General features: G+C 43.0%; 2 long non-coding RNA genes across 3 annotated transcripts in view; one reads left to right on the forward strand and one right to left on the reverse strand.

The window, feature by feature from the left end:
* The first annotated feature begins 2,785 nt into the window (after positions 1–2,785).
* LOC120360625 (uncharacterized) overlaps positions 2,786–27,662 on the forward strand; it is a 33,165-nt gene continuing 8,288 nt past the window's right edge. For both annotated transcript variants that reach the window (XR_012513315.1, XR_005577082.2), the window contains exons 1-3: positions 2,786–2,979; positions 24,798–24,859; positions 24,976–25,152. This is a non-coding gene — a long non-coding RNA (uncharacterized LOC120360625). The remainder of the gene's footprint in view (positions 2,980–24,797; positions 24,860–24,975; positions 25,153–27,662) is intronic.
* The window catches only part of LOC120360626 (uncharacterized), a 30,411-nt gene continuing 24,308 nt past the window's right edge, over positions 21,560–27,662 (reverse strand). Inside the window, exon 5 of the long non-coding RNA XR_005577084.2 lies at positions 21,560–22,010. This is a non-coding gene — a long non-coding RNA (uncharacterized LOC120360626). The remainder of the gene's footprint in view (positions 22,011–27,662) is intronic.

The following is a 27,662-nucleotide window of genomic DNA, read 5'->3' on the forward strand; positions in this document are numbered from 1 at the left end:
CCTTTTTATTTGGGAAAAGATATTTGCTGTAGGCCTATAATTGTGCAGAGATACTAACAGCTAACATTTTTTGAGTGTCCATTCATTCATTCAAAATCATTAGGGATGCAGAGTGAGGATTTTTTTTTTGAATCAGGGTCTTACTCTGTCATCTAGGTGGGAGCGTAGTGGGGCAATGTCGGCTCATTGCAGCCTCAACCCACACCCCTGTCCAAAAACCCCTGGGCTCAATCAGTCCTCCCCAAGTAGCTGGAACAACAGGCATGAACCACCATACCCGGCTAATTTTGTATATATTTTTACAGAGACTAGAGCTCCCTATGTTGCTCAGGCTGGTCTCGAACTGCTGGCCTCAAGCAATACTGCTTCAGCCTCTCAAAATGTTGCGAGAGGGCTGAGTGAGGATGTTTTTGAGGACTGTGGTAAACAGACTCATCATATTCATGTCCTGCATAATCCTCTCCCTTTGAGCATGGGCTGGACCTAGGGACTATTGGAACTCTTTTCTTTTCTTTCTTTCTTTCTTTCTTTTTTTTTTTTTTTGAGATGGAGTTTCGCCTTCTAGGCCAGGCTGAAGTGCAATGGTGCAATTTCAACCCACTTCAACCTCCACCGCCCAGGTTTAAGCGATTCTCCTGCCTCAGCTTCCCAAGTGGCTGGGATTACAAGCGTGTTCCACTATGTTCAGCTAATTTTTGTATTTTTAGTTGAGATGGTGTTTCACCATACTGGTCAGACTGGTCTTGAACTCCTGACTTCAGGTGATCCACCCACCTTGGCCTCCTAAAATTCTGGTATTACAGGTGTGAGCCATCATGCCTTGCTGGACCTAGGTGCTATTTTCTAAGTAGCAATAGAATACATGAATGTGATGGGATGTCACTTCTGGGATTAGGTTACAAAAAGGGACTGTGATCTCTCTCTCATTTTGTTTTTCTCTCTCTTCCTCTTTCTCCTCCCTAGCCCTGAGGCAAGCCAGCTGCTTCTTATGAAGAGGTGCGGGCAGACAGGAACTGAGGTCTCCAGTCAACAGACAGAGAAGACCTGAGGCCTGCCAGCGGCCATGGAAGTGAGTTTGAAAGAGGGTTGTGAAGCCCTGAGAGAGCTGCAGCCCTGGCTGACAGCTTGATTGTATCCTTGTGAGAGCCTGGGCCAGAGGACACAGCTAACCTCACCCAGATTCCAAGTCCATTGAAACTGTGAGGAAAAAGAAGTGTATTGTTTGTTAAGCTGCTAAATTTGGGGCAATTTTTACCCAACAATAGGTAACGAATACAAGGATATTGCTTATTACTCAAAATCATTATATAAAGCCCTAAAATATTGAAAGCTGCAACCAGGGAAACACTGAGAGTCTCCAAGAACACTGTGTTTCTTATTAGAGACAGTGAGAAAACCACATACATGTTTTCTCCTTTTAGTTTTGATCACCAGGAAGTTCAGTGTCAAATGTATGACCCAATTTTAATAACTGTGTTAGCCCCTAGGACCTGCTTATCTGTATTCTTATTCCTGGCCTTTCATTTTATTCCTTTTCTCTCTTTTTTTTTTTTTTTTTTGAAACAAGACGGAGTTTTGCTCTTGTTGCCCAGGCTGGAGTGCAGTGGTGTGATCTCTGCTCACCGCAAACTCCACCTCCCAGGTTCAAGGGATTCTCCTGCCTCAGCCTTCCGAGTAGCAGCTGGGATGAGAGTCATGAGCCACCACGCCGGATTAATTTTATATTTTTAGTAGACACAGGGTTTCTCCATGTTGGTTAGACTGATCTTGAACTCCTGACCTCAGGTGATCCGCCTGCCTCGGACTCCCAAAGTGCTGGGATTATAGGCGTGAGCCACCGAATCTGGGTCTGACTTTTCCTTTTCTTCATACTGATTTTATTAGCTCATTTATATTTTTCTATATGATATGAATTATGGTAAGCCACCTCAAATTCAGCTTACAGAAAAGCAAAGCATTCGTAAATTTGTCTCTCTTTTTTTTTTTTTTTTTGATACTCACTCTGTGGCCCAGGATGGAGTGCAGTGGCGCTTTCTCGGCTCACCGCAACCTCCGCCTCCTGGGTTCAAGTGATTCTCGTGCCTCAGCCTCCCAAGTAGCTGGGATTACAGGCGCGCACCACCATGCCTGGCTACTTTTTTATTTTTATTTTTAGTAGAAACGGGGGTTTACCACGTAGGCCAGGCTAGTCTCAAACTCCTGACCTCAAGTGATCCACCTGCCTTGACCTACCAAAGTGTTGGGATTGCAGGCGTGAGCCACCATGCCCAGCCCATAAATCATTTTTTAAAAATAGTTTTTACATTTAAAACATAGTTTTGCACATTAAAAAAAAAAAAAAAAGTTTTGCACAGGTTGAACACAAATTTCCAGGAGGAGGTGGTGGGAAGATGAGGTCATAAGAGGGTAGCTCAGGAGCCCCAAGCACTGGCCAGGGCGATTTGGATTAGGTAAGAAATACCAATTGATAACGAGGAAAAAGGGAAAAAGGATGGCAACTGATCGCCATCCCCAGAGGGAGGGGCCGGCCGAGAGCTCACCCAGTGACCCACAGTGGGATGCTTGCAACGTGTTCCTGGCAAAGGCTCCCCTAAGTCCCTCCCGCCCGGGCCCGCCCCTCCCGCCCGGGCCCGCCCCTCCCGCCCGGGCCCGCCCCTCCCGCCCGGACCCGCCCCTCACCCCGGGCCCGCCCTTCACGCACGCCGCGCCGCGCCGCCGGAGTCTCCGCTGGCCAATCCGGCCTCCCTCGCGGTTGCGTGCTCCGCCCCCTCTTTCCGCGTCCGCGGGTGCCTTTCCGGCTCCGACAGCCTCACTCCTTTCCCGGCGCTTGCGCTGCGCGCCTGTAGGGGCGGGGCGAAGCAAGCGACTGAGCTTGGCGGCTGCGGTGGCGGCGGAGCGGGAGAAGGAGCGGGACGCCAAGCACCCGGCCTTCTGCAACCTGGGGCCCTGAGCGAAGTGCTCCGCCACCTTTGCCTCCAGGTAGCCGGCGTTGGGGAGTGAGCTGGGAGCCGCCGCGCGGGGCGAGGACTGGGGCCTGGGGTGGGGAGCTCGAGCCGGGAGCTCGGGCCTGGGGGCGGCGGGGACCGGGCCGCGGGGGAACGGACGGGGTCGAGGCCGGGGCCAGGTGGGGGGCAGCGGCTGGGCGCTCCTGCCCCATGGGCGGTCCGAGCCCAGGCTGAGCGGTGAAGGTGGCGGGGCCTCGAGGCCGCCGGGGAGGGACGAGGTGACGGAATGCAGCCGGGAGGCCGGGACGGTGGGGGGCGGTCGGGCGGGGGCCGCTCTGGGCTGGAGCGCGAAGGTCTGACGAGGGTGGGTCCCGGCCAGCCCGACAGGTTTCCTGGTTCTCGGGAGGTGGGCCCCTGTCCGCCTCCCCCGCGAGGCCAGCGGCCACCTCTTGTCCTCCCATCAGACTCACGGGGCTTGCGTTTCCCAGTGTCTTCCCGGTGCTGGGACAGGTGTTTCTGTGGTCGGGCCTCTTTGTACTCCAGCTCTAGTGAGAATTTGCGGACTTCCTGGGACAGTGACATTTGCGGGCAAACACGAATTTGACCCTACTCTGGAAGAAGATACCGGCACTTAACATAACCGATTTTTTTTTTTTTTAATTTCCCCTCATATATTTCAGTGTGCCAGGAGGGTGAAATGGTCTGAGTTTGGATCTGAGTTTAAGTTTCATCAGAGTAAAGGACAAGTATGTGTATGGTGGTGTGTTAGGCATTGGGATGACTTAAACGTTGTTGCTTATTAGTGTAATAGGATACCCACAACAGATTAAAAACACATGCTTTGCTAAATTTGAGCGATTGGTTTGTTATTTATAATTTTAGTTTTTTTTTTAAATGTCGTAATTGGTCTGTTACGTTTTATTTTAACGCATTAAATTTTCCTAGGCAAGTTACTTTGAAAAAGGGAGGAATTTACATTTTAAAGGTGGCTGCTGTTTTGTTTGTTTGTTTTTTGGGGAGGATTAAAAACAGAAGTCGAAGGAATGATTTCAGAATTGGTAGCTTATGATTTTAACAGAGACTGTCTAATATTTAGACGTTTGTTAACATGTTTGTTAACAGTCACGTTTGAGCAATTTCTTCCCCTGCTGTTGATTGGTAAACTGGTATGTAGACAGAAATGTATAGCTCACTAGTTTCTTTGGACTCACATAGTGTTGATTACATGAACAAGGTAGCATTGGGGTTTGTCCTGTTGTTGGTCACAAACTTCAGGGTGCGGATCTTTCCACTGAGCCTTCTCATGGACCAGATACTCTGTTTCATTTGCTCTTAAACCAAAATCCTGTAGCTTTTTACAGGGGAAATAATTATCACATGGCCAAATGAAACATTTTGAAAATGCATTTAAAATGTAGGTATTAGTTTACAGGGGAAAATACATAGATGTGACAGAAAGCTCACATTTGTTGGTGGTGGTTATTCAGAACCAAGTTTAATAGACTGATTAGACTCTCAGATTAGACTCTCAGATACGTGGGTAAACCCACATATAGGTACTGAAGAAGGAGAGCTAAGCAGAATCCTGGCACAATTAAGGCCTGAAGAATATCTCAGTTATTTCCTTTTACATAATCCTTTATATAATCATATATTAGATTATAGAATTAGGGCTTGGCGAATATCTCAGTTTATAGTGTTACTATTCAGTTATTTCCCTTTATACAATCCTCTATATATAATCATATATTAGTTCTTAGAATGAGTACCTAAAGAATATCTTACCATTGTTATTTCCTTATATATAACTATATCTTAGTTCATAATCAGAGGAATGCCTAGAGTAGACACAGTACAGAGCATGAAGTAAGGAATAAGCAGCTTATAATCGGAGGAATGTCTGGAGCAGACGCAGTGCAGAGCATGATTTAAGGGAAAACAGTTATACCAGGACAAGAATCCATGGCCCAGGAGGCAGCGTTTAGTATTGTAAAGATACCCGCTATATGGCAGGCCTGGGGCAAGAGCCAATCCTCCTGATAAAGGAGTTGTAGGACCTTGCTCCAGTTCTTGTGGAAGGCTGTCCTCAGACTGGCAGTCGCACCTTCGTGACTGTGAACTTTATCAGCTCTTTTTGCTGTGCTTGCTGCTCGAAAAGCATCTTCCTGTAGAACTCATTGGAAGCCGCCAGCAGGTGGTGTAGACCCTGACAGCTCTGTCACTGCTATGTGACTTAAAGCATCCCCCCTAAATCTTCTTAGAAATAGGTTGCCCATAGATAGAGGTATTGCACACTACATCCTCTTCACTGTGCATGGCCCACCTCCATGCCTCGGTGACCAAAGGGGGTGGACCCCTTAACTGCACATGGCCCTTGCCTAGATGACCTAATGGGAATGGACTCCTTGCTGCGCACTGCCCCCTCCTAGCCTAGGTGACCTAATGGGGGTGGACCCCTTGTTTATTGCTCATGACCCTATCACTATGCTTAAAGATGATTTCACTCACTGCCCTGGCCCCTAACCTATAAAGAATAAATACACATGCTTCTGGACATTCGGGGCCTCACCTGACTCCGTTCACAGGTGGTGTGGCCCCTCAAGCCCAGCTGCATTTTCCTTGTACTTCTGTGTCCTGTCTCTTTGTTTCTTGGATCCCGTGCCTCAGCAGAGCATAAGGCACACCCCACGACCCTGTGGGCCCTCAGCCCTACACAATACCCTTTGAGAAACATTATGCAAAATTTTTATGTTATTTCCACTTTGGGAAAGGACTTTTAAACTCATAAGTACCTTCCACCTGAAGTTAGTTGAATGAACAAATATATACAGAAAACATGCAGCAGCACATTTCAAGTATTTAAGAAACAAGAAGAAATAAAAACTTTTGATCCTAGGTTAATATGCAATTTAAGCAGAATTATCAATTTTAGTTTTTTTTTTTTTAAACAAGTAGTCTAAAATAAATGGATCTTTTAACATTGGGGCATGGAAGGAGTACTTTATGCTTAGGTTCTTAAAATTGATTTTCTTTAAAAAAGAGAGTTTTGAACCATTTAATAAGCATACCCTCTAAATATTCTCATAGTTATATATCCTGCAAAAGCTCGTGTTTGGGCCGGGCGTGGTGGCTCATGCCTGTAATCCCAGCACTTTGGGAGGCCGAGGCAGGTGGATGACAAGGTTTTTTTTTTTTTTTTTTTTTTTTTTTTTTTTTTTTTTTGAGACGGAGTTTCGCTCTTGTTACCCAGGCTGGAGTGCAATGGCGCGATCTCGGCTCACTGCAACCTCCGCCTGCTGGGTTCAGGCAATTCTCCTGCCTCAGCCTCCTGAGTAACTGGGATTACAGGCACGCGCCACCACGCCCAGCTAATTTTTTGTATTTTTAGTAGAGACGGGGTTTCACCATGTTGACCAGGATGGTCTCGATCTCTCGACCTCGTGATCCACCTGCCTCGGCCTCCCAAAGTGCTGGGATTACAAGCTTGAGCCACCGCGCCCGGCCGATGACAAGGTTAAGAGATCGAGACCATCCTGGTCAACATGGTGAAACCCTGTCTCTACTAAAAATACAAAAAATCAGCTGGGCATGGTGGCTTGTGTCTGTATTCCCAGCTACTCAGGAGGCTGAGGCAGGAGAATTGCCTGAACCCAGCAGGCGGAGGTTGCAGTGAGCCAAGATTCCACCATTGCCCTCCAGCCTGGGTAACAGGAGCGAAATTTCATCTAAAAAAAAAAAAAACCTCGTGTTTGTGCATCATAAAACAGCAAGAAGTATATTAAAACTATATATAAGTTTGGCCGGGCGCGGTGGCTCAAGCCTGTAATCCCCGCACTTTGGGAGGCCGAGGCGGGTGGATCACGAGGTCGAGAGATCGAGACCATCCTGGTCAACATGGTGAAACCCCGTCTCTACTAAAAATACAAAAAATTAGCTGGGCATGGTGGCGCGTGCCTGTAATCCCAGCTACTCAGGAGGCTGAGGCAGGAGAATTGCCTGAACCCAGGAGGCAGAGGTTGCGGTGAGCCGAGATCGAGCCATTGCACTCCAGCCTGGGTAACAAGAGCGAAACTCCGTCTCAAAAAAAAAAAAAAAAAAAACAAAAAACAAACTATATTTAAGTACATGTAAGACTAAAGGTAACTGGATCTATTTATAGTTTTCAATGTGAATTTAATATATTGTGACAAAGTGTTTCAGTGTGTAGCTGTGGACACAAAACCGTTTAGATGCTTGTTAAAGGATAGGTAAAAATAAGATATGCTAATAAGAAGAGTAAATAACTTCCTTGGTATCTATCTATACAGTGAAATTATTTTAAGAAATTTGTTTGGTTTGATCCCTGGTCCTGTAGTTGGTTGCATGCACCTCGTGGGTGGGGCAGTGCCCTGCCTTGCCTCAACTTGCCCTATTTGTTTTATACCCACTGTCCAACCAGACCCACAAAATGAACCTGGTACCTCATTTGCAGTTGTGGAGACCACTCAATTTCTGCATCTGTCTCTGGCTGGGAGCTGCTTTCTGGAGCTGCCTCTCATTCAGCCATCTTGGGGTCCTACCCCCTGTGGCTTCTTAGAGAAGTTTAATATCTGATAGGGCAAATAGGCTCATTTTCAAATTTTTCTTAGCTATTCTTGTGAATTTACTGTTTCTGATGAATTTTAAAATTATTTTGATGAGTTTTAAGACAAATCCCATTGAGATTTTGATTAGAATTGTTCTAAATTTATAGATGAATATGGGAAGGAGTCAGTTCTCACTAGCAGGTCTTTCCATCAAGGAGCTTACTGTATGTGTCTATTCTGGAGTTGCCTCTCTGATAACAGTTTTCACCTAGATGCTCACTGTAGCATTGTTTTGTTCTAAACACATGTACTGCAAAGACAGTATTAGAGTAAATTAGTTGAGGGAAAAGCCTCATATCTCTCCCAGTTTTCATTTCTCTTTTCACCTTTAATTTTGGGTCTCTAGAGACTTTATCATGATACATGGTATATGTACACTCAGGCTCTTGTAACAATTGACAGTATGGTATGATCTCTTTTTCTTATTGTCATTAATGTAATGATTAAGGACTAATCAAGTTGATAACTCTATTTAACTCTTATGTTAGATATGAAGGATGTTTGCAGTTTCTGAAAGTACACATTAAGATAGTGCTTTTACTCTTGTTTTATTTGAAAAATGTTTCAGGAGGGGTTCTTTTATTGTTTTGAAAAAACTCTTTGAGGTAATATGTAATTTTTGTGAAAATTTCATACAATATTGCAGCTTACAAAGAAGAAAGTGCCTTTTGCGAAGGTGAGAGTTTTGTCCTCCAAACTTTCAGTCACTGAAGTGCCTCCTTGTTATTTTTACCGTATATTTATATCTTCTATACTGTTGATTTGTAACAGTTTTCTTAAAGGTTTACTAAAAAAAATCAAAAATCCTTAGTGATAAGAGCTGTGAACTCATACATTGATGTATATTAGATGAATACATAACGATGTTTTATGTACACTGCTGTATATTAAGAAATATATAACATTGATGCAATATTAAATAATTTATTCAAAAGTATGTATACTTTATGACACACTGGCACAGTGAGTGGAAGTATAGGTTCTGAAATCAAGGTTTCATGGTTTCATCCTGATTCTGCTATGTCCTCCCTCAGTGATCCTAGATAATAAACTTAAGCCTCTGCTTCCATTTTATTTGTTAAATGAGGTTAGTATGCCACCTGCTTTGTAAGGTTATTATGAAACTAAACAGGAGGTGTACAGTCAATCAGCACAGCCCTAGTACATAGGTGTTCCACAAATACTACCATTCAATAGAATAATTTGTAAATAGTTTGTGTCTCCTTCAAAGCTAGTTCTCACACAAGCATCTCATTTTTAGTGTTTACATAGTATTCATTGTAAGAATGTACTATGATTTATGAAAGATAGCATTTGGTCATTGTTTTTTGTCATTTTTTAAAAAAAGCAACAAGTAACAGGATTGGTTTCTAATACGTATCACCAGATTTCCCTCCCAAAGGACCATATTAATTTGCTGTTTTGTCAGTTTAGACTCTGTGATTTAAATATTTGGTGGGGGGCAATTGTGGGTTTAAAAATAAAACTTGTTTTTGTTTTAGTTAACATTATTATTCACCAGCCATTAAGGAACACATTAATTAATATTTATTCTTGTTGAATCTGTGCAATTTTCTGACAGGTCGGTAAGCCTGCTCGTGTGTGTGCGTGTGTGTGTGTGTGTGTTGCACTTATGTGTGTGGTGCTAGACATTGAGAAATTATGGTAATTTCATAATATTCTGGTCCGGGAACCCTGGAATATCAGAGTCATCTCCAATCTATAGCCACTGTTTCCAAGGCTACAGGGTCCCTGGGAGAAAGATTGGTATTAAATATTTGCACTGACAAATGGAAGACAAAAGGACTGTGCATTTTATTCTTAACTAGGACGTGGGTAGCAAACTCCAGGGTAGAAGACTGGAATGAGTCCAGCTGGTTCATGTGGAAATGTTGGTATTTTGGAATCTAGTTAAGCTTAAATTGTTTCAAACTAAAGCAGGCCATGAGTTGAACCCTTTTCATCTCCCCAGTTCTCAAACACACGGAGATCTTCCCCACATTTCACTCCTTTCTGTCAGTTGCCCTGGTCATGTAACCAGAGCGAGCCCATTTGCCCTGGCTGACTGCTGATCTGGCCTTGGACACCTGCCCTGGCCTCTTCCGCCCAAGCAGTAGGTTTGGCCCTAGCTGTCCCTGACAGTGGGGGTACGGGAGGCGGGGGAGTGACAGCCTTCTCAGCCACTTCAGTCACATGGAAGAAAGAGAAAAGTGAGCCCACATCTGTGCGCTGACCTTTTAACAGTGATGCTGCCCAGTGACACACAGACCCAGTCAGTGTTCTCACGTCTGCCTTCCTCCTTCCTGAGAATCAGGAGAAAGAAGAGCTCAGGCTTGATTTCTCACCTCAAAAGACAGCATATAGAAACTTGCAGCCATTCGCAGAAGCATTGGTTTTCTGTTGTGTTGTTGTCTGTGTCAAATCAGCCAGAAAGAGGTAGAGTAACAACTGACTTGCTGAGAATTATGCACAATCCATGTCCCCCCCCCACCCTCAGCTACACATCAGCCTGCAGAGAGTGACTTCTTACTCTTGAGACGCTCTTTCCTATTGCTTAATGGTTCATGACATGTTCTTCATTTTCCTCCTCTCTCTCTCTCTCTCTCTCTCTCTCTCTCTTCTGGCTTATTCTCCTGTATTTGGCCATTAAGTGTTGATGTTCCACCAATCAGCCCTAGGCCCTTCTGTCATTCTTCTTTACCTTAATGGTCACAGCCATGTCCATGTCCTCACTCATGGACAAATCCACCATTTTCATCTCTATCCCAACTTCTGCTGTTGAGAACTCGATCTGCTAATACCTGATTGCCTACTGGACATCTCTTCTTGGATGTCTAAAAAGTATTCTAAATTCATCATGTCCAAGATTTATTTCATATTCTTCCTCCAAAAATGCTGTTTACTATCTTAATGAAAGGCATCACCAGCCGGGCACGGTGGCTCACGCCTGTAATCCCAGCACTTTGGGAGGCCGAGGCGGGTGGATTGCCAGAGGTCAGTTGTTCATTTCCTAGATGACACATGATGATGAGGAGGATGTTGTTTAGTTCCATTTATTGAAAACCATTGCCTCCTGCTCTGTAGAGCTTCCTTGGACACAGATCAGGTGATTGTGTATACAAGGATTTGTCTGCCTCTTCTCTTCCTGGTTTCTGAGACCCTTTCAGAGTGGGGTGTTGGCCAGGTCAAAACTATTTTCATAGTAACACTTGGTGGTTTTTTGCCTCAGACTCATTCTCTCATAAGTGTATGATAGAGTTTTCCAGAGGCCACATGAAATGCAGTGTTTCAGCACACTGAATGCAGAAGCAGATAAGAAAACCAAGCTGTCTCCCAAATAAAGGAGATTTCCAAAAACGTCAAACAGTGCCATTCTTCTCACTCAGTTTTTGTTTGTTTTGGAAGAGTTATTTTTCATTAAAGTGTTATTTATGTTAGCATATAATAGATGTCTTATTATTTTTAAATGAATGAATTGATATTTAAAACTTTCCTGTTTTGGCCAGGCATAGTGGTTCATACCTGTAAATAATCCCAGCACTTTGGGAGGTTGAGGCAGGCAGATCACCTGAGGTCAGGAATTTAAGACCAGACTGGGCAACATGGTGAAACCCTGTCTCTACCAAAAATACAAAATTAGTGGGATGTGGTGGCACATGACTGTGATCCCAGCTACTTGGGAGGCTGAGCAGGAGAACTGCTTGAACCTGGGAAGCGGAGACTGCAGTGAGCCGAGATTGTGCCACTGTACTTTAGCCTGGGTGACAAAGGGAAACTCCATCTCAGTCAATCAATCAATAAATTTCCTGTTTTCATTTCTAATGTGATAAATATAATAGCTATAATCCATGTTAACGAAAGCATTTTAGAATCTCAATTATGTGCAGGAATCTGAAACCAAAAAGTTTATGAATCACTCATCTAGTTTTATGTCTTGATAGCCAGTGGATAATAAATCTTAGTTATGTGTGGCCCTGGGCCCTGCGCATTTCCACATTCATTTTAGAATCAGCTGTGATGTTCCACAAGAATTCCGGTTAGGATTTTGATTGGAATTGTGTTGAATCAGTTTGGAATAATTGAAATTTTGTTTTGTTTTGTTTTTAGTTATACCTGCTATAATGGGAATTTGAATTGTTTGTACCATTGAATCTTCTGATTCATAAACATTTTTTTCTCCATGTGTTTTAGTCTTTAATTTTTTTTCTCAATATTGTTTTTTTTTTTTTTTTTTTTTTTTTTTTTTTGAGACGGAGTTTCGCTCTTGTTACCCAGGCTGGAGTGCAATGGCGCCATCTCAGCTCACCACAACCTCCGCCTCCTGGGCTCAGGCAATTCTCCTGCCTCAGCCTCCTAAGTAGCTGGGATTACAGGCATGCACCACCACGCCCACCTAGTTTTTTTGTATTTTTAGTAGAGACGGGGTTTCACCATGTTGACCAGGATGGTCTCGATCTCTTGACCTCGTGATCCACCCGCCTCGGCCTCCCAAAGTGCTGGGATTACAGGCTTGAGCCACCGCGCCCGGCCTCAATATTGTTATATAATTTTCTATATAAAGGTTTTGCACATTCTCCAAACTGAATTTTTGAAGGAAAAAAATTCTACTTAGAAATAAACTGGCTAGGCATAGTGGATCATGCCTATAATCCCAGCACTTTGGGAGGGAGGCCAAGGCAGGAGGATCACTTGAGCCCAGGAGTTTGAGACCGTTTTGGGAAACACAGTGAGACCCTATCTCTATGAAGAAAAAGTAAGATAAACTTAATAATTAACAAGAAAATGAAAGATACTTCTGAAATACATAAAACTTTACTGATGCTCATAAAAGAAATGAATAAATGCGAAAACATACTTTGTTCTTGAATAGGATAGCGCTCACATTGATATCAGTATATCCTCTAAGTTGCCGTATTTTATATATTTTTTTTTAACCTTTCATGATTTCTAAAGTTAAGATATGCCTTAAAACTGATGACATCTTCCAGGAACTTCTGGCCATGTGTTAATTACAAAGTTAGGTGAGGAGCATCTTAACTAATTTTTTTTACGTAACTTTCCTTTCATTATAAGCACAAGTCAGAAGTGATACGAAAACAGATGCGTTTAAGTCTGAAGAAGCTCTCTCTTTCTTTCTTTTTTTTTTTGAGACGGAGTTTCGCTCTTGTTACCCAGGCTGGAGTGCAATGGCGCAGTCTCGGCTCACCGTAACCTCTGCCTCCTGGGTTCAGGCAATTCTCCTGCCTCAGCCTCCTGAGTAGCTGGGATTACAGGCACACGCCACCATGCCCAGCTAATTTTTTTGTATTTTTAGTAGAGACGGGGTTTCACCACGTTGACCAGGTTGGTCTCGATCTCTTGACCTCGTGATCCACCCGCCTCAGCCTCCCAAAGTGCTGGGATTACAGGCTTGAGCCACCGCGCCTGGCCTAAGAAGCTCTTCCAAGTGGCATAAAATAACTATGCATCTTATATTGAAAATGTCTTTTATTTAGTGAAATAGGCCAGGCACAGTGGCTCACGCCTATAACCCAGCACTTCGGGAGGCTGAGGCGGAAGGATTACTTGAGGCCAGGAGTTGGACATCAGCCTGGGCAATATAATGACATGCCATCTCTGGGGGAAAATATATATGTACACACACACAAATACACACACAAAATTTGTGAATTTAAAGTAATCCCAATTAATATCTCAATAGGCTTTTCAAAACTTGATTCTAAAGTTTATATGAAAGAACAAAAATGAAAATTTTCACAAAAATTATGAAACTCTGTTCATGAAGGGAGTATTAGTGCTGTCAAATATTAAAGTGTATGTTGAAGCCAAGCCAATTTGAGCATCAGATCATTGGCACATAGTTGAGAGCACTGAAGTAGCCTCATTTATAGGAATGTTTTGTGTGGTCAACAGTGGTATATGATGAAAATAGTGAATTATTTAGTAAATAGTATTGAATGAACTGAGCAGCCATTCGGGAAAAAAAACTAGCTTGCTATTTCCCTTTTTTGTTTTTTTATATGGAGTCTCCTTCTCAGCCAGGCTAGAGTACAGTGGTGTGATCTTAGCTCACTGCAACCTCCACCTCCTGGGTTCAAGCAGTTCTCCTACCTCAGCCTCCAGAGTAGCTGGGATTACAGGCACCTGCCATCACGCCTGGCTAACTTATTTTTTTTAGTAGAGACAGGAGTTTCACCATGTCAGCCAGGCTGGTTTTGAACTCCTGACCTCAAGTGATCCACCCATCTTGGCCTCTCAAAGTGCTAGGATTACAGGTGTGAGCCACCAAGATCCCACCACTGTATTGCATTCCAGCCTGGGCGGCAGAATGAGACTTCTCGTCTTAAAAAATCCCCGTAAAAACCAGACAACCTAGACATGGCAAAAACTGGTATAAACAAAATTTGGACTCCAGTGATAGGCTGGGAAAAAGTAGTTGCTATGCAGCGTGTTCAAAGGGCTAATTTCCATTACAAAGCAGGATCCCTTGCTGATAGAAAAGGCCAAGTGGGCACATTCAAAGGCAGTTCAAAGGAAAGACAAGTGGCTTTCATAAATAAATGTATGAAATGTTCCCTAGTTTCAGTCATTATAAGAGAAACGCAAATTGAAACTATACTGAAAGCGTTTTTAAAATATCCAATTAGCCAAGATTAAGAAGTTTGATTAGCTGTTAGCTAAGGTGTAGGAAAATAGCTACTTCCATATATTAATGGTAAGATTCTAAAACGTATGGAGAGCAATTGAGTAATATTTAATAAATTTAAGAATGCACATACCTTGTGTAGTATAGGTAAGTTTGGATAAGTTGTAATGTATTTACATAGTGGGATACTATAGATTAATAAGAATGAATTACAATTCACACAACATGAATGACTCACACACATAATGTTAGGTGAAAGCCAAACACAAAAATACACATTCAAAAACAGACACCATTGTGGTGTTAGGAGTCAAGGTAGTATTACTCTTGGGGAGCTCACTGGATGGAGACATGGAGCTTTTGAGGCTTATTATCTTTTTTTTTTTAATCTCTGTGTTAGGTGAGATTATATTGGGAAAATTCTTCAAGCTATGAACTTAAGAATTATGTACTATTTTCAGTGTGTGCATTTTTATGTAAATAAAAGTGTGCAAACATGCAGTCACACGTGAAGAATGCACATAACTCGTTTTAGCAGTTTTATCTTAGGCATATAACATATACTTGGCCAGGCGCAGTGGCTCAAGCCTGTAATCTCAGCACTTTGGGAGGCCGAGGCGGGTGGATCACGAGGTCAAGAGATCGAGACCATCCTGGCCAACATGGTGAAACCCCGTCTCTACTAAAAATACAAAAAAATTAGCTGGGCATGGTGGCGCGTGCCTGTAATCCCAGCTACTCAGGAGGCTGAGGCAGGAGAATTGCCTGAACCCAGGAGGCGGAGGTTGCGGTGAGCCGAGATCGCACCATTGCACTCCAGCCTGGGTAAGAAGAGCAAAACTCCATCTCAAAAAAAAAAAAAAAAAAAAAATTTATACACAGTCTTGCATATGTGGGGGTTAAAAATAGCACGAAGGTATTTATTGCTGTGTTAGCACAAAAGTTCTTACAAAACCTAATTACCCATAAGTAGGGAACTAGTAAAATAATTGATATAGTCATATAGTGAATTAGTAGCAGCTCTTAAAAGGAGTAAGGCAGTTCTATATGAAGTAATTTAGTAAAGTCTCTAAGGTATAGTAAATGAAAAGACCAAAGTGCATGAACAGTACGTGTAGTATGCTACTATTTGTGTATGAGTGTGTTGTATCTCAAAAGGCATATATTTGCAAGCATGTATAGATAGAATATATTTGGAAAGATAAGAATATATCCCAACACTGGCTGTCTCTGAGGAGTGGAACGGAGTGGCCAGAAGGCACAACTGGGTGATATTTTCTATACTAATTTGTGACTTAAATTTTGTTTTTAATTTTGAATTGTGATAAAATGGATATACCAAAACTTACTACCTTAAACATTTTTAAGGGTTCAGTAGTGTTAAGGGTTCAGTAGTTTTAAGGGTTCAGTAGTGTTAAGCATATTCATATTGTACAACCAGTCTCCAAACCTTTTTCATAACCATTAAACAAGTACTTAATACTTCCTTCTGCCCTCAGCAGTCACCATTCTACTTTCTGAGTCTATAAATTGGACTGTTGTAGACAGCTCGTGCAAGTGGAATCATATAGTATTTGTCTGTTTGTAACTGGTTTGTTTCACTTAGCACAGTGTTCTCAAGGTTCTTACTATTTTGTGACTTTTGAATTCTGTACCTTGTTGATTTATTACCCATTTTCAAAAGAGCATTAAAGTAAAAAGACATGACATTATTCAGAGCTGGTTAATTACATGGTAAAAAGTTGGTGGCTGGTATGTCTTTTTCATTTCAACCAATGTTAAACACCAGTTTGGGCAGCAAAATAATTTTATGCCAAAGTGCCATCTGAAGTTGGGTTTATGACATGTTTCTCCTTTTGTCATCTATGGGTACCCCCAAAATGTAGGCTCAAGTCCTCAGCCTCTTGATGCTGCTTAACAGTTTCCCCCCTTGGCTTACTGACCCGCTCTTCCAAATCTACCTCTTTTCCCCAGGAACAAGCTGCTGCTTTTTTTTTTTTTTTTGGAAAAGAAAAGCTTTATATTGAAAATTAGCTCACAAGAAGATGGGAGTCAAGTTTAAATCTGTTTCCTGGTGCTGGCCTTAAGGTCATAATTATATTTGAAAAGGTTTAAGGGGTGGATACTGGGATTAACAGGTGGTTGGTGGAAAGAAAGGGGTGGTCTGGATCATCCTTAGGCATGCGCAGTTCATACTACTTCATGGGTCCTGTGTGCAAATTGAGGGGGTGTTAATATGAAACCTGCAGTGGGAATTCGGGCTGCGACTTCAGCACACTCATTCTGCACAAACTCCAGTCAGCCATCTTAGTTGGAACAAGCTTCTTCTATGCCAAGGGCATGGCTTCCTCCTTGCAGATTTTCCTCACATCTCTGATGTGGAAAAAAGGGGGGTTTTCATTCTGCCAGCTTTTTAGCGCTCCTTTGAGATCATTATTCTGGAGCCCTCTGCAGTAATATCGTTTCTCATGGATTGAAATTCATTGTTTCCAACAAGTTGAAATGACTCTGAAGCTTATGGGAGCACTGGGTGTCATTAACTGGTATAGAGGGAGACAGGCTCTAGGTGGAAGATACATGACTTGATTTTGAAAACGGTGTGAGATTCTGGCCTGCAAAAACAGCTGGAGTTATGAGCTAGAAATTGGGACTTAAAATGTGTGTATTGAAAATACAGAAAAATAAGATAATGTTACCCATAAAGCAGATCATCATTCTTAACACTTTAAGTGAATTAACTTCTGTTTTTTCCTCTAGCTGTATGTGTATAAAAGTATTTTTCTAGTTAGTGTGGTGGCTCATGCCTGCAATCACAGCACTTTGGGAGGCTGAGGCCGGTGGATCCCCTAAGGCCAGGAGTTCAAGACAAGCCTGGCCAATGGTGACACCCCATCTCTACTACAAATACAAAAATAAGAGCCTGGCACGGTGGCTGTGCCTGTAGTACTGGCTACTTGGGAGGCCAAGGCATGAAAATCGCTTGAACCCTGGAGGCAGAAGTTGCAGTGAGCCAAGATTCCACCACTGAACTGCCTGGGTGACAGAGCAAGACTCTGCTCAAAAAAAAAAAAAAAAAAAAAAAAAAAAAAAGTTATACACACACACAGACACACTTTAAAATGTAGAAATTATATTTTATATTCACCTTTTTTCCCCCTCTGTGAATGAAGAAGTCCAAGACCAGTCACATAGTTACTTCTGTTAAGAGCCCCAAAAGAGGTCATGAATGAATTTGTGGGACTCGTTGATATTTCACAGGGTGAAGTCCTACACAGATGTAGAAGAAAATGTGGCAAGAATAGGATTTTGGAAACTTGCCTAAACTTTCCTAAAACTTTCAGGATTCAAGAGTTAGAAATCATAATCAAAGAGGTGGGAGAATTAAGAGTGAAGTGTCAAACTAAGAAGAGCAGAGCAAATTCCAAGAAAAAAGGCAGAAAAATACTATTTGGTGTTTTAAAGAGGTAGAGCTAGATGAAGACTAATCCTTGAGATACTAAATTGAGGGCGTAATGGCACACACATGCTTGTAATCCCAGCACTTTGGGAGGCCTAGGTGGAAGGATGCCTGGAGCCCAGGAGTTTGAGGCTGCAGTGAGTTATGAGCCACTGCACTCCAGCTTGGGCGAGAGTGAGACCTTGTTTCAAAACAGCAACAACAAGATACGAAATTGAGAAACTCTTACTTGAATATATTATTGAATATATATTCTGTCCAGCAGTGATGGAATAATAAGGAATGGATTTTCCTTGGTATTTTAAGCAACTGGAAAACTGGACAATAAATGAAATTTGTAATTTGCAGGCACTGGGTAACAGGCAGCACAAGACTGTGGTCACTGAAAGGTGAGAAACAAACCTGCTGAGTTCTATGTTTCCTCCAATTTATTATCTGGAGGTAGTTTTCAGGGTGCAGAGCAGGGATGGGGAACCCAAATTAAAGCCTGGCATCTTACTGAATTGAGAGGACAAGATGGGGACTGGCAGCGAGGGAAGATTGTCATAATTTGTGGGGCAGAGTACCAGAGAGGTGGGAGTTGTACACGGAACTCCAGAGGCGGGTGGAGGATTCTCCTGAAGTCAGGTTGAGTGTTGACCTACACATGCATGAGAGGAGAGCGCCTGAGGCCAGAGAAAGAACCCCACTGGAAAGGAGCAGGCCGAAAGATTCCTGGAACTCACACAGAGCTGGGAATAGTCTGCGTTGCCATTAGCCAGAGTATATACAAAGGCTTCAAAAGGGAATGGTCTTTTGTACTGAGTCTAAATTAGCCCTAAGTTAAAGGGTACTCTGGACCTACTCTAACAATGAAAAAGCAAGTCTTGGAAGATCCAGCCGATTTAAAGAATCTTACCTGTGTGTGAGAACAAAGTCATGGCTATTTAAAGAAATACACAAAACCTAAAACACAAAACTCACAATGTTAAGCTTTCAGTAGTCCTAAATTCAAGCTATTCTCCTGCCTCAGCCTCCCAAGTAGGTAAGATTACAGGTGCATGCCACCACACCTGACTAATATTTTTGTGTTTTTAGTAGAGATGGGGTTTCACTATGTTGGCCAGGCTGGTCTCAAACTCCTGACCTTGTGATCTGCCTGCCTCAGGCTCCCAAAGTGCTGGGATTACAGGTGTGGGCCACTGCGCCTGGCCTGGAGAGACATCTTTAAGGTACTTAAAAAAAAAAAAAAAAAGCCTACTGGGGCTGGGTGCAGTGGCCAACACCTGCAATCTCAGCAGTTTGGGAGGCTGAGGTAGGATGATTTCTTGAGTCCAGGAGTTCGAGACCAGCCTGGGTGACATGGCAAAACCCCGCCTCTACAAAGAATACAAAAATCAGCAAGGCATGGTGGCACACCTGTGGTCCCAGCTCCTTTGGAGACCGATATGAGAGGATCGCTTTTAGCCTGGGAAGCAGAGGCTGCAGTGAGGTGTAATTGAGTCACACTGCACTTTAGCCTGGGTGACAGAGTGAGACCCTGTCCAAAAAAAAAAAAAAAAAGGCCTACTGGTATTTGTTGCTGGCAGACCTCCACAAGAAATATTGAAGTTGTTCAGGCAGAAGGAAATGACAAAAGGATTGAGAAGTGCTAGAAATGCTAACTATGGGAGTAAAAATAAGACAACTTTTTTTTTCTTTTTTAATCTCTTTAAAAGATTTTTTTTTTTTTTTTTTTTTTTGAGACGGAGTTGCACTCTTGTTACCCAGGCTGGAGTGCAATGGCGCGATCTCGGCTCACCACAACCTCTGCCTCCTGGATTCAGGCAATTCTCCTGCCTGAGCCTCCCAAGTAGCTGGGACTACAGGCATGCGCCATGATGCCCAGCTAATTTTTGTATTTTTAGTAGAGATGGGGTTTCACCTTGTTGACCAGGATGGTCTCGATCTCTTGACCTCGTGATCCACCCACCTTGGCCTCCCAAAGGCCTGGGATTATAGCCGTGAGCCACCATGGCCGGCCCAAAAGATTGTTATATTGAAGGTGGTTGCTAACAGGTACAGGATTTCCCTTTTTGTGTGATGGAAATGTTCTGCAGTTAGTAGTGATGGTAGCACAACATTGTGGATTAAAGAAATAGTAGCTTTAAAAAGATGGTTGTTTAAAGCAAAAATAATAATGCATTATAAGTTTTATAACATGTTTGGAGTAAAAGGTACAACAATAGCACAAAGAATGGAAGGGGATGGGAAGGGTATAAGAAACCTTACGAAGGCTTTATTTATTTATTTATTTTATTTGACAGAGTATCGCTTTGTTGCCCAGGCTGGAGTGTGGTGGCACAATCCCTGCTCACTGCAACCCCTGCCTCCTGGGTTCAGCAATTCTGCCTCAGCCTCCCAAGTAGCTAGGATTTCAGTTATGTGCCACACATCCAGCTCATTTTTGTATTTTTAGTAGAGATGAAGTTTCACCATGTTAGCCCGGCTGGTCTTGACCTCCTGACCTCAGGTGATCCACCTGACCTCAAGTGATCCACCTTCCTCAGCTTCCTAAAGTGCTGGGATTGCAGGCATCAACTGGCAGAAAGCTTAGAAAGGTTCTTAAGCTGTACATGAAGTGGAATTGTCTAATTTACATCTAGAAAATTAAAACATTTCTTCCCCCTTCAAATGTATGGGAGTGCCAATGTAACCATATCCTTGTCCACGTGTGGTATGCGTTTAAAGACATGGCCACCCAGATGTTTTTAAAAACTTGGTTACCCTAGACACCCAGTCCTCACCGTGCTTGAAGGATCCTTTATCTCTGAAATCTTTGAAATTCTATCAGAATCTCTTTGCCTTAAATTTGGCTAAAACATAAAATGTATACATGTATTTTTTTCCTTTCCTTCTCTTCCTACCCCTTTTCTTCACATAGTTTTCTTCAGTAATTCCTTTGGTTACTACTTCAGCTTCACTAGTTCTAGAATGTGGACGTTTTGAAGACACATTTCATGTCTTTCTTACTCTCTAGTGTGTCATGGCTGTAGTATACTAGATGCTCAATGATCAGTAAATTTGTCAAAAAAAAAGAAAATATATATATATATATACTGTTTTCTTTCTATACACAGTATTGGTAAGGTTGATCTGCGTATTTCTATCATTTTTTCTTTCATCTTGTTAATCTATTTTGTGTATTGATTCGAGTCGTAGGATAATTCATTTACTGATTTTTTTTGTTACTAATTGTTGTTTGGTTATATATTTCATCTGCCACTTCTTCTATTGCTGTTTTAAATTTGGTAAATCATGCTTTTCATCTCTGAAAATCTTTTCATCTCAAATCTTTCCTCAGATTATTCTGATTTCATTTTTACAGATGCAAAACTCAAATTCTTTTAAAATAATAAGCACCTTGCATTTTATTATTTTTCTTCAACTTATACCAGATACTGTGAGATTGTCAAGTTTTTAAATCTCTTTTTCAGCTCTAGGGCAATTCAACTTTAATATTAGTGTGTTTAAAACCCCTTAGGACTGGGTAATAAAAGAAAATGGAGTACCCATTTCTTTCTTCAATCCAGCCACTTCAGCACATAATTAAAATGTGGTATTGGTGCTGGACACAGTGGCTCATGCTTGTCATCCCAGCACTTTGGGAGGCTGAGACAGGCAGATCCTATGAGCCCAGAGGTTTGACACCAGCCTGGGAAACATGGTGAAACCTCATCTCTACAAAAAATTAGCCACACGTGGTGGCTTGTGCCTGTGGCCCCAACACTTGGGAAGCTGAGGTGGGAGGACTGCTTGAGCTCAGCATGATGAGGTTGCAGTGAGCTATAATTATACTCCAGCCTGGGTGACAGAGCAGGACCCTGTCTCAAAAATAAATAAATAAAAAAAAAATAAAGGTATCATGAAAATTTTATTTGTATAAAGTTAGGTCTAAAAGTTTTATTTGCAGATATTATCATGGGGGAGTAATCTCTAGACATTTTTGCCTTCCTGGCCTATTTGTAAGGGAGAGAACAGAATCAAGAAAACAAGCAGAGCTTGAATACACATTGCCATTTTTGAAAGGACCAGGAATTCCGAACTTGAAACAATTGGAGTTCTTTCCTTAATTACACTTGGGAGTTTTGCTCTCGGGACCCAGAAATGAATGTGAGTTCCTCTTCCGTAGGAGTCCAGTCTAATACTAGACATACATGGTAATAAGCACAGGCAGTGTGACGGAAATCGGTGGTGTGAAGGTGAAGTGAAGAGACCCAGAATTCATGGTTGATATTTTCCACTGAGGGGCCAGCATGGGTTTTATGCAGAATCGAAGACATTTGAGATTTCATTTTGGGTTAATAGGATACTGTAACCTGGAATGGAAAAAAAAAAAAAAAAAAAAGAAATTACAAAGCAATGCTATGTTCAGGTTGGAAACCTTGAATTTGTGCTGGTGCTAATTATGGTTTTTTTTTCTAGTAGTATTTACCGCATTCAGGGGTGGAAAATGAAACTAGTGTATTTACTCAAAATAGGTGATTTGAAGGCAAATGGGACTGAGCAAAGTAGTGTTTTATAATCAGACCCAGTTTTCAGGATAAGACTGCTAGAGACTCATTACTTTTCACAATATAATGTGAAATTAATCATTAAAACCTTAAGTACACATGGGGGTTTTTGGCCAGGTGTGGTGGCTTTTTTCTGTAATCCAAGCGCTTTCAGAGGCTGAGGTGGGTGGATCACTTGAAGTCAGGAGTTCAAGATGAGCCTGGTTACCAACAAGGTGAAACCTCTTCTCTCCTAAAAATATAAAAATTAGCCCAGTGTCTTGGCTCATTGTAATCCTAGCTACTTGGGAGGCTGAGGCAGGAGGATCACTTGAACCCAGGAGACAGAAGTTACAGTGAGCCGAGATCACGCCAGTGCATTCCAGCCTGGGAGCCAGAGCAAGACCCAGTCTCCAAAACAAAACAAAGCCTCACAAACATACATGGTATGTTTCAGCCTGCTGCACTTACTCTCCTTGTCCAAGCTCAAATTGTCCCTTTTTTAGCGTGCGGTGCCACTTGTGCTTGGCCCTTGGGCCTAGTAACAATCCCGTTTATGCTTAGTTTCCTTGTTGTCCAGTGTGACACAGTGTTCTTGGCTTATCTTGCGTATTTCCTGCCCAGCCACTTTTCCAAGAAGCATGTGAATGTTTAAAACAACAAGTTGCAGTGCCCCAGTTGCACCCCAAACCAGCTTAATCAGAATCCCTGGTGGGGATAGGGCCCGGATACAGGCTGGGTCCCCAGAGTGCAGTGGTGGGATATCAGCTCACTGCAACCTCTGCCTCCTGTGTTCAAATGATTCTCTTGCCTCAGCCTCCTGAGTAGCTGGGACTACAGTTGGTGAGCCACCACTCTTAGATAATTTTGTATTTTTAGTAGACACAGGGCTTTGCCATGGTGGCCAGGCTGATCTCCCAACTCCTGAACTCAAGTGATCCGCCTGCCTTGGCCTCCCAAAGTTCTGGGATTACAGGCGTGAACCACCACACCCCTCGAGGATACCGTATTTTTTGAAAAGCATGCCCAGCCTTGGATGCAAACCACTTGAGGAGAGTATGCTGCCTTATCGGGCTCTGTAAACACCTTAATCTCTGCACAAGGCTGGGACTGAGTGGAGTCCTTGGCTAAAGCTCTCATTGCTACATGGTGACCTTTCTTCCTCTCCTGCTTAAAGCTTGTGTCTCAGAATTTTGACCCGAATGCATCTGTGTTGAAAGCCAGGCTTGGTCTGTCATCCCAGGACTCTGTGTCGGTCCATTTCCTTGCCTGTATGCTGAGTTGGGGCTCATCTTCGTGCCTCTGGGAAATAAGTTATTTGATAGCTTGCTTAGAGTCTCTCAGTGCTTTCCCTTGCCCTTAGAATGAATACCAAAATATGTGGCCTGCAGTATAGACTGTGCACAGCCTTCAGTGTAGACTGCTCAGGTCCCCTCTTGGTTCCTGGAGTCTGCCATGCTTCCTTCTACCACCAGGCCTTTGCACATGCTGCTGTCTGCTGGGAATGCCTTGCCTCTCCTCATTACTTAGGTCTCCTCCTCTTTCAGGCACCAGCTTGACTGTCTTCCTCGGGGAAACTTCTCTGACCTTGGTACACTAGATCAGCCCCTGTGTGTTGACTTTGTCTCACTAGTAATATTTCTTTATCTTCAGGACTCCTACCAAGGCCCAGAAGTTGCAGTTTTACATTTGTTTGTGTGATCACTTGATACATGTCTCTCTGGAGCCTGAGTCTTTGAGGCTCATGTCCTGTCTCCACCATTTTTAGCTGTGAGACCTTGAACAAATCATTTCATCTCTGGTCCCCAGTTTCTCTTAACTGCAAAACAGTGATGCTACAATACTTTCACCTACCTTGTGAGGTGGGGATGAAGATTAGGGTAACTTGTGTAAAGCATTCAGAACAGAGCTCACTATTAATAGTAGAGCATCTTGGCAGGTATTACTGATGATTACTACAGTGGACCACAGGCTCCATACAGGCTGGGGTCATTTCTGCTTGTTTTAGAGGTGTATGCAGGGTGCTTGGCACATGGATGGCGCTCAGGCAACATTTGTTGGATGAATGAATGAAGTGGAGATACTAAGTAATACCATGTTTATAGAATTGCTTGAGGATATAAAATAATGGAAGTATGTAAGTTCTTGGTAGCATGTCGAGCTCATAGTAGGAGGTCAATAAATGTTCAATGCCCAAATGAGGAAAATGGGGACAATAGTAATACCAGCCTATGAGGTTGTCGTGGGGATCTAAGGTAACCCTGTAGTACTTTGTAGAGTGCCTATCACATAGTAGGTGCTCAGAAAATATTTGTGGAATGAATGAAAGTGAGGATGATGGTAACACCAGCTCCTAGAGTTGCTGCAGGGATGGAAGATAAGGCAGGTTGATAGCTTGTTGTACTGTGGTTGCGCCTGGTGGACACTCTGTTGAGTGAAACGAGAGGAGCTGCTGTGAGAATCCTTTTGGGGTGCAGAATGGTATGGCGTGGACACTGGTCCTCTTGAAGGAAGAATGGGCAGCTGACTACTCCTTGCCAAGCCCTGGCCTGGATGAAAAGTTGACTTGTTTCTTTCCCTCTTCCTCCCTAACCTGTTCTTTCTTTCCACTAGAATCCCTGCCCAGAGTCCAGCGCCTCCTTCCTGTCCAGGATCACCTTCTGGTGGTTCACAGGGTAAGGTCGGGCCCCTGAGACCTCAGGGAGGTGGTGGGGAATGAATGAATGAATGAATGAACGAACGAACATGCTGAGCTCCCCGTTTGAGTTCTCTCTCCTTTGCTCTTCTGCAGAGTTGTCTTGAATCTGCCTGTGCTGGCCATGTGGTCTCAGAGACACCAACTCTGTCCTGCAAGTTTATCACCTTGAATATGATAAACACAAGAGCCATGAGCAGCTTAAATCTCTACAGAAGGCTTGGCCTGGGAAAGCCGTACAGTGGACTGCTCTTGCTTTAGCTTCAGATTTGGGTATTTATTTGTTTATCTATTCATTTTTCTTGCCTAGACATCATGTTCAACCTGAAGATTTGGGTTTTTAAAATATTAACTATAGTTATTATTGATACTGTTCCCCTCCCATCACCCGCTCCTTAAAAAATACTGTCTCACCATAGGAAACATGGGTTAAAAAAACACATGTGCAGATTAGTAGTAACGAAACACCCAGAGGCAACCACTGTCACCATTTTAGTACACCTCCTTCTGGTCTTCTCTTCTTCTTGAGATGGAGTCTTACTCTGTCTCCAAGGCTGGAGTGCAGTGGCACGATCTCAGCTCACTAAAACCTCTGTCTCCTGGTTTCAAGCAGTTTTCCTGCTTCAGTCTTCCTGGTAGCTAGGATTACAGGCATGCACCATCATACCTAGCCAATTTTTGTAATTTTAGTAGAGACAGGGTTTTGCCATGTTGGTCAGGCTGATCTTGAACTCCTGACCTCAGGACATCCACCCACATTGGCCTCCCAAAGTGCTGGGATTACAGGTGTGAGCCACCATGCCCAGCCACCTTGTGGTTTTCTTTTTGTAACTCTTTTTCTGCCCATTGTCAACATCTCATTGGGGATTATTTGAAGAATCTTTCACCCTAATATGCATCATCTTTTTGCTTTATTGGAGACAGGCTTTCACTGTGTCACTGAGGCTGGAGTGCCGTGGCACAATCGTAGCTCACTGCAGTCTTGATCTACCACGTTCAGGTGATGCTCTTGCCTCAGCCTCCTGAGTAGCTGAGACTGTAGGCACGCTCCACCATGCCCAAAAGATTTTTGTGTTTTTTGCCAAGATGGGGTTTCACCATGTTGCCCAGGCTGGTCTCCAGCTCTTGAGCTCAAGTGATTCTTCCGCTTCAGCCTCCCAGAGTGCTGGGATTATAGGAATGAGCCACCATGCCCGGTCTCATTCTTCTCTTTATGAACTTTTTACGAACATCTTTTTAAAAGATTCGATATTTTAAATAATTTCTTCAAATTACTATTAAAGAGCGTCACTGGGACAGTTGATGTAATTTGTATATGACTGTGGGACACCAGATGCATGCTAATAACGTTCATTCTTGTTTTGAAAAATTGTGCTCCAGTTACGTAAGAGCATGTTGTCAATTGTAAGGGAAAACCCCTAGTTTTTTTAGGGTGAAGGTATATAGAGCCTACATCTTACCTTTTTTTTTTTTTTTTTTTTTGAGACAGAGTCTTGTTCTGTTGTCCAGGCTGGAGTGCAGTGGCGTGATCTGCATCCTCTGCCTCCTGAGTTTAAGCAGTTCTCCTGTCTCTAAGTGATTCTCCTGTCTCTAAGTGATTCTCCTGCCTCAGCCTCCTGAGTAGCTGGGATTATAGGCATGCATCACCATACCTGGGTAATTTTTGCATTTTTAGTAGAGATGGGTTTTCACCATATTGACCAGGCCGGCCTCAAACTTCTGACCTTAGGTGATCCACCCACCTCAGCCTTCCAAGGTACTGGGATTACAGGTGTGAGCTACTGTGCTAGGCCTTTAACTGTCTGAATGGTTTAGAAAAAGATGATGTGTTTGCATGCGTGTGTTTGCGTGTGTGAATGGATAGAAACGGAATGTTACTGTAAAGTTGGCAACATATTAATAGTGGTGAGTTGAGTGAATACTTAGTATGATTTGAGTAATTTTTCTATAAGTTCAAAATTATTTTACAACAAAAAATGAAAGTGTTTAACTTTTTATTATAAAAGTGTTCAGTTGGCTGAGTGCAGTGGCTCACACCTGTAATGTTAGCACTTCAGGGGGCTGAGGTGGGTGGAGTACCAGCGGTCACGAGTTTGAGACCAGCCTGGCCCATGTGGTAAAACCATGTCTCCACTAAAAATACAAAACTTAGCCAGGTATGGTGGTAGGTACCTGTAATCCCAGCTACTTGGGAGGTTGAGTCAGGAGAATTGCTTGAAACCAGGAGGCAGGAATTACCGTGAGCCGAGATTGCGCCACTGTACTCCAGCCTGGCTAGAGTCACGTAGAAAGACTAATATAATAAAACTCAATAAGCTTACCACCCAGATTTGACGATTGCTAATGCTTTGTCATGTCCGCCTTTTTTCCCCCCCTCAACCTGCAACCTGTTTTTTTGGGTGTCTGGCTCTGGCTCTGTTGCCCAGGCTGGAGTGCAATGACATGATCATGGCTACAGCCTTGAGCATTCCTCCCACCTCAGCCTCCTGAGTAGCTGGGACTACAGGTGTGAACCATGATGACTGGGTAATATTTTTTATTTTTACTTTTTGTGTCACCCAATGTTGCCCAGGCTGGTCTTGAACTCCTGAGCTCACCAAGTCCTCCCACCTTCGCCTCCTGAAATGCTAGGATTACAGGCATGAGCTACTGGTCCTGGCCCATGTTAGCGTTTTTTAATGTAAAATTTTAAAAAGTTGGCGGAGCATGGTGGCTCATGCCTATAATCCCAACACTTTGTAAGGCCAAGGTGGGAGGATTGCTTGAGCCCAGGAGCTCAAGAT

The sequence above is a fragment of the Saimiri boliviensis genome, chromosome 13, assembly GCF_048565385.1.
Source record: "Saimiri boliviensis isolate mSaiBol1 chromosome 13, mSaiBol1.pri, whole genome shotgun sequence".
NCBI lineage: Eukaryota > Metazoa > Chordata > Mammalia > Primates > Cebidae > Saimiri > Saimiri boliviensis.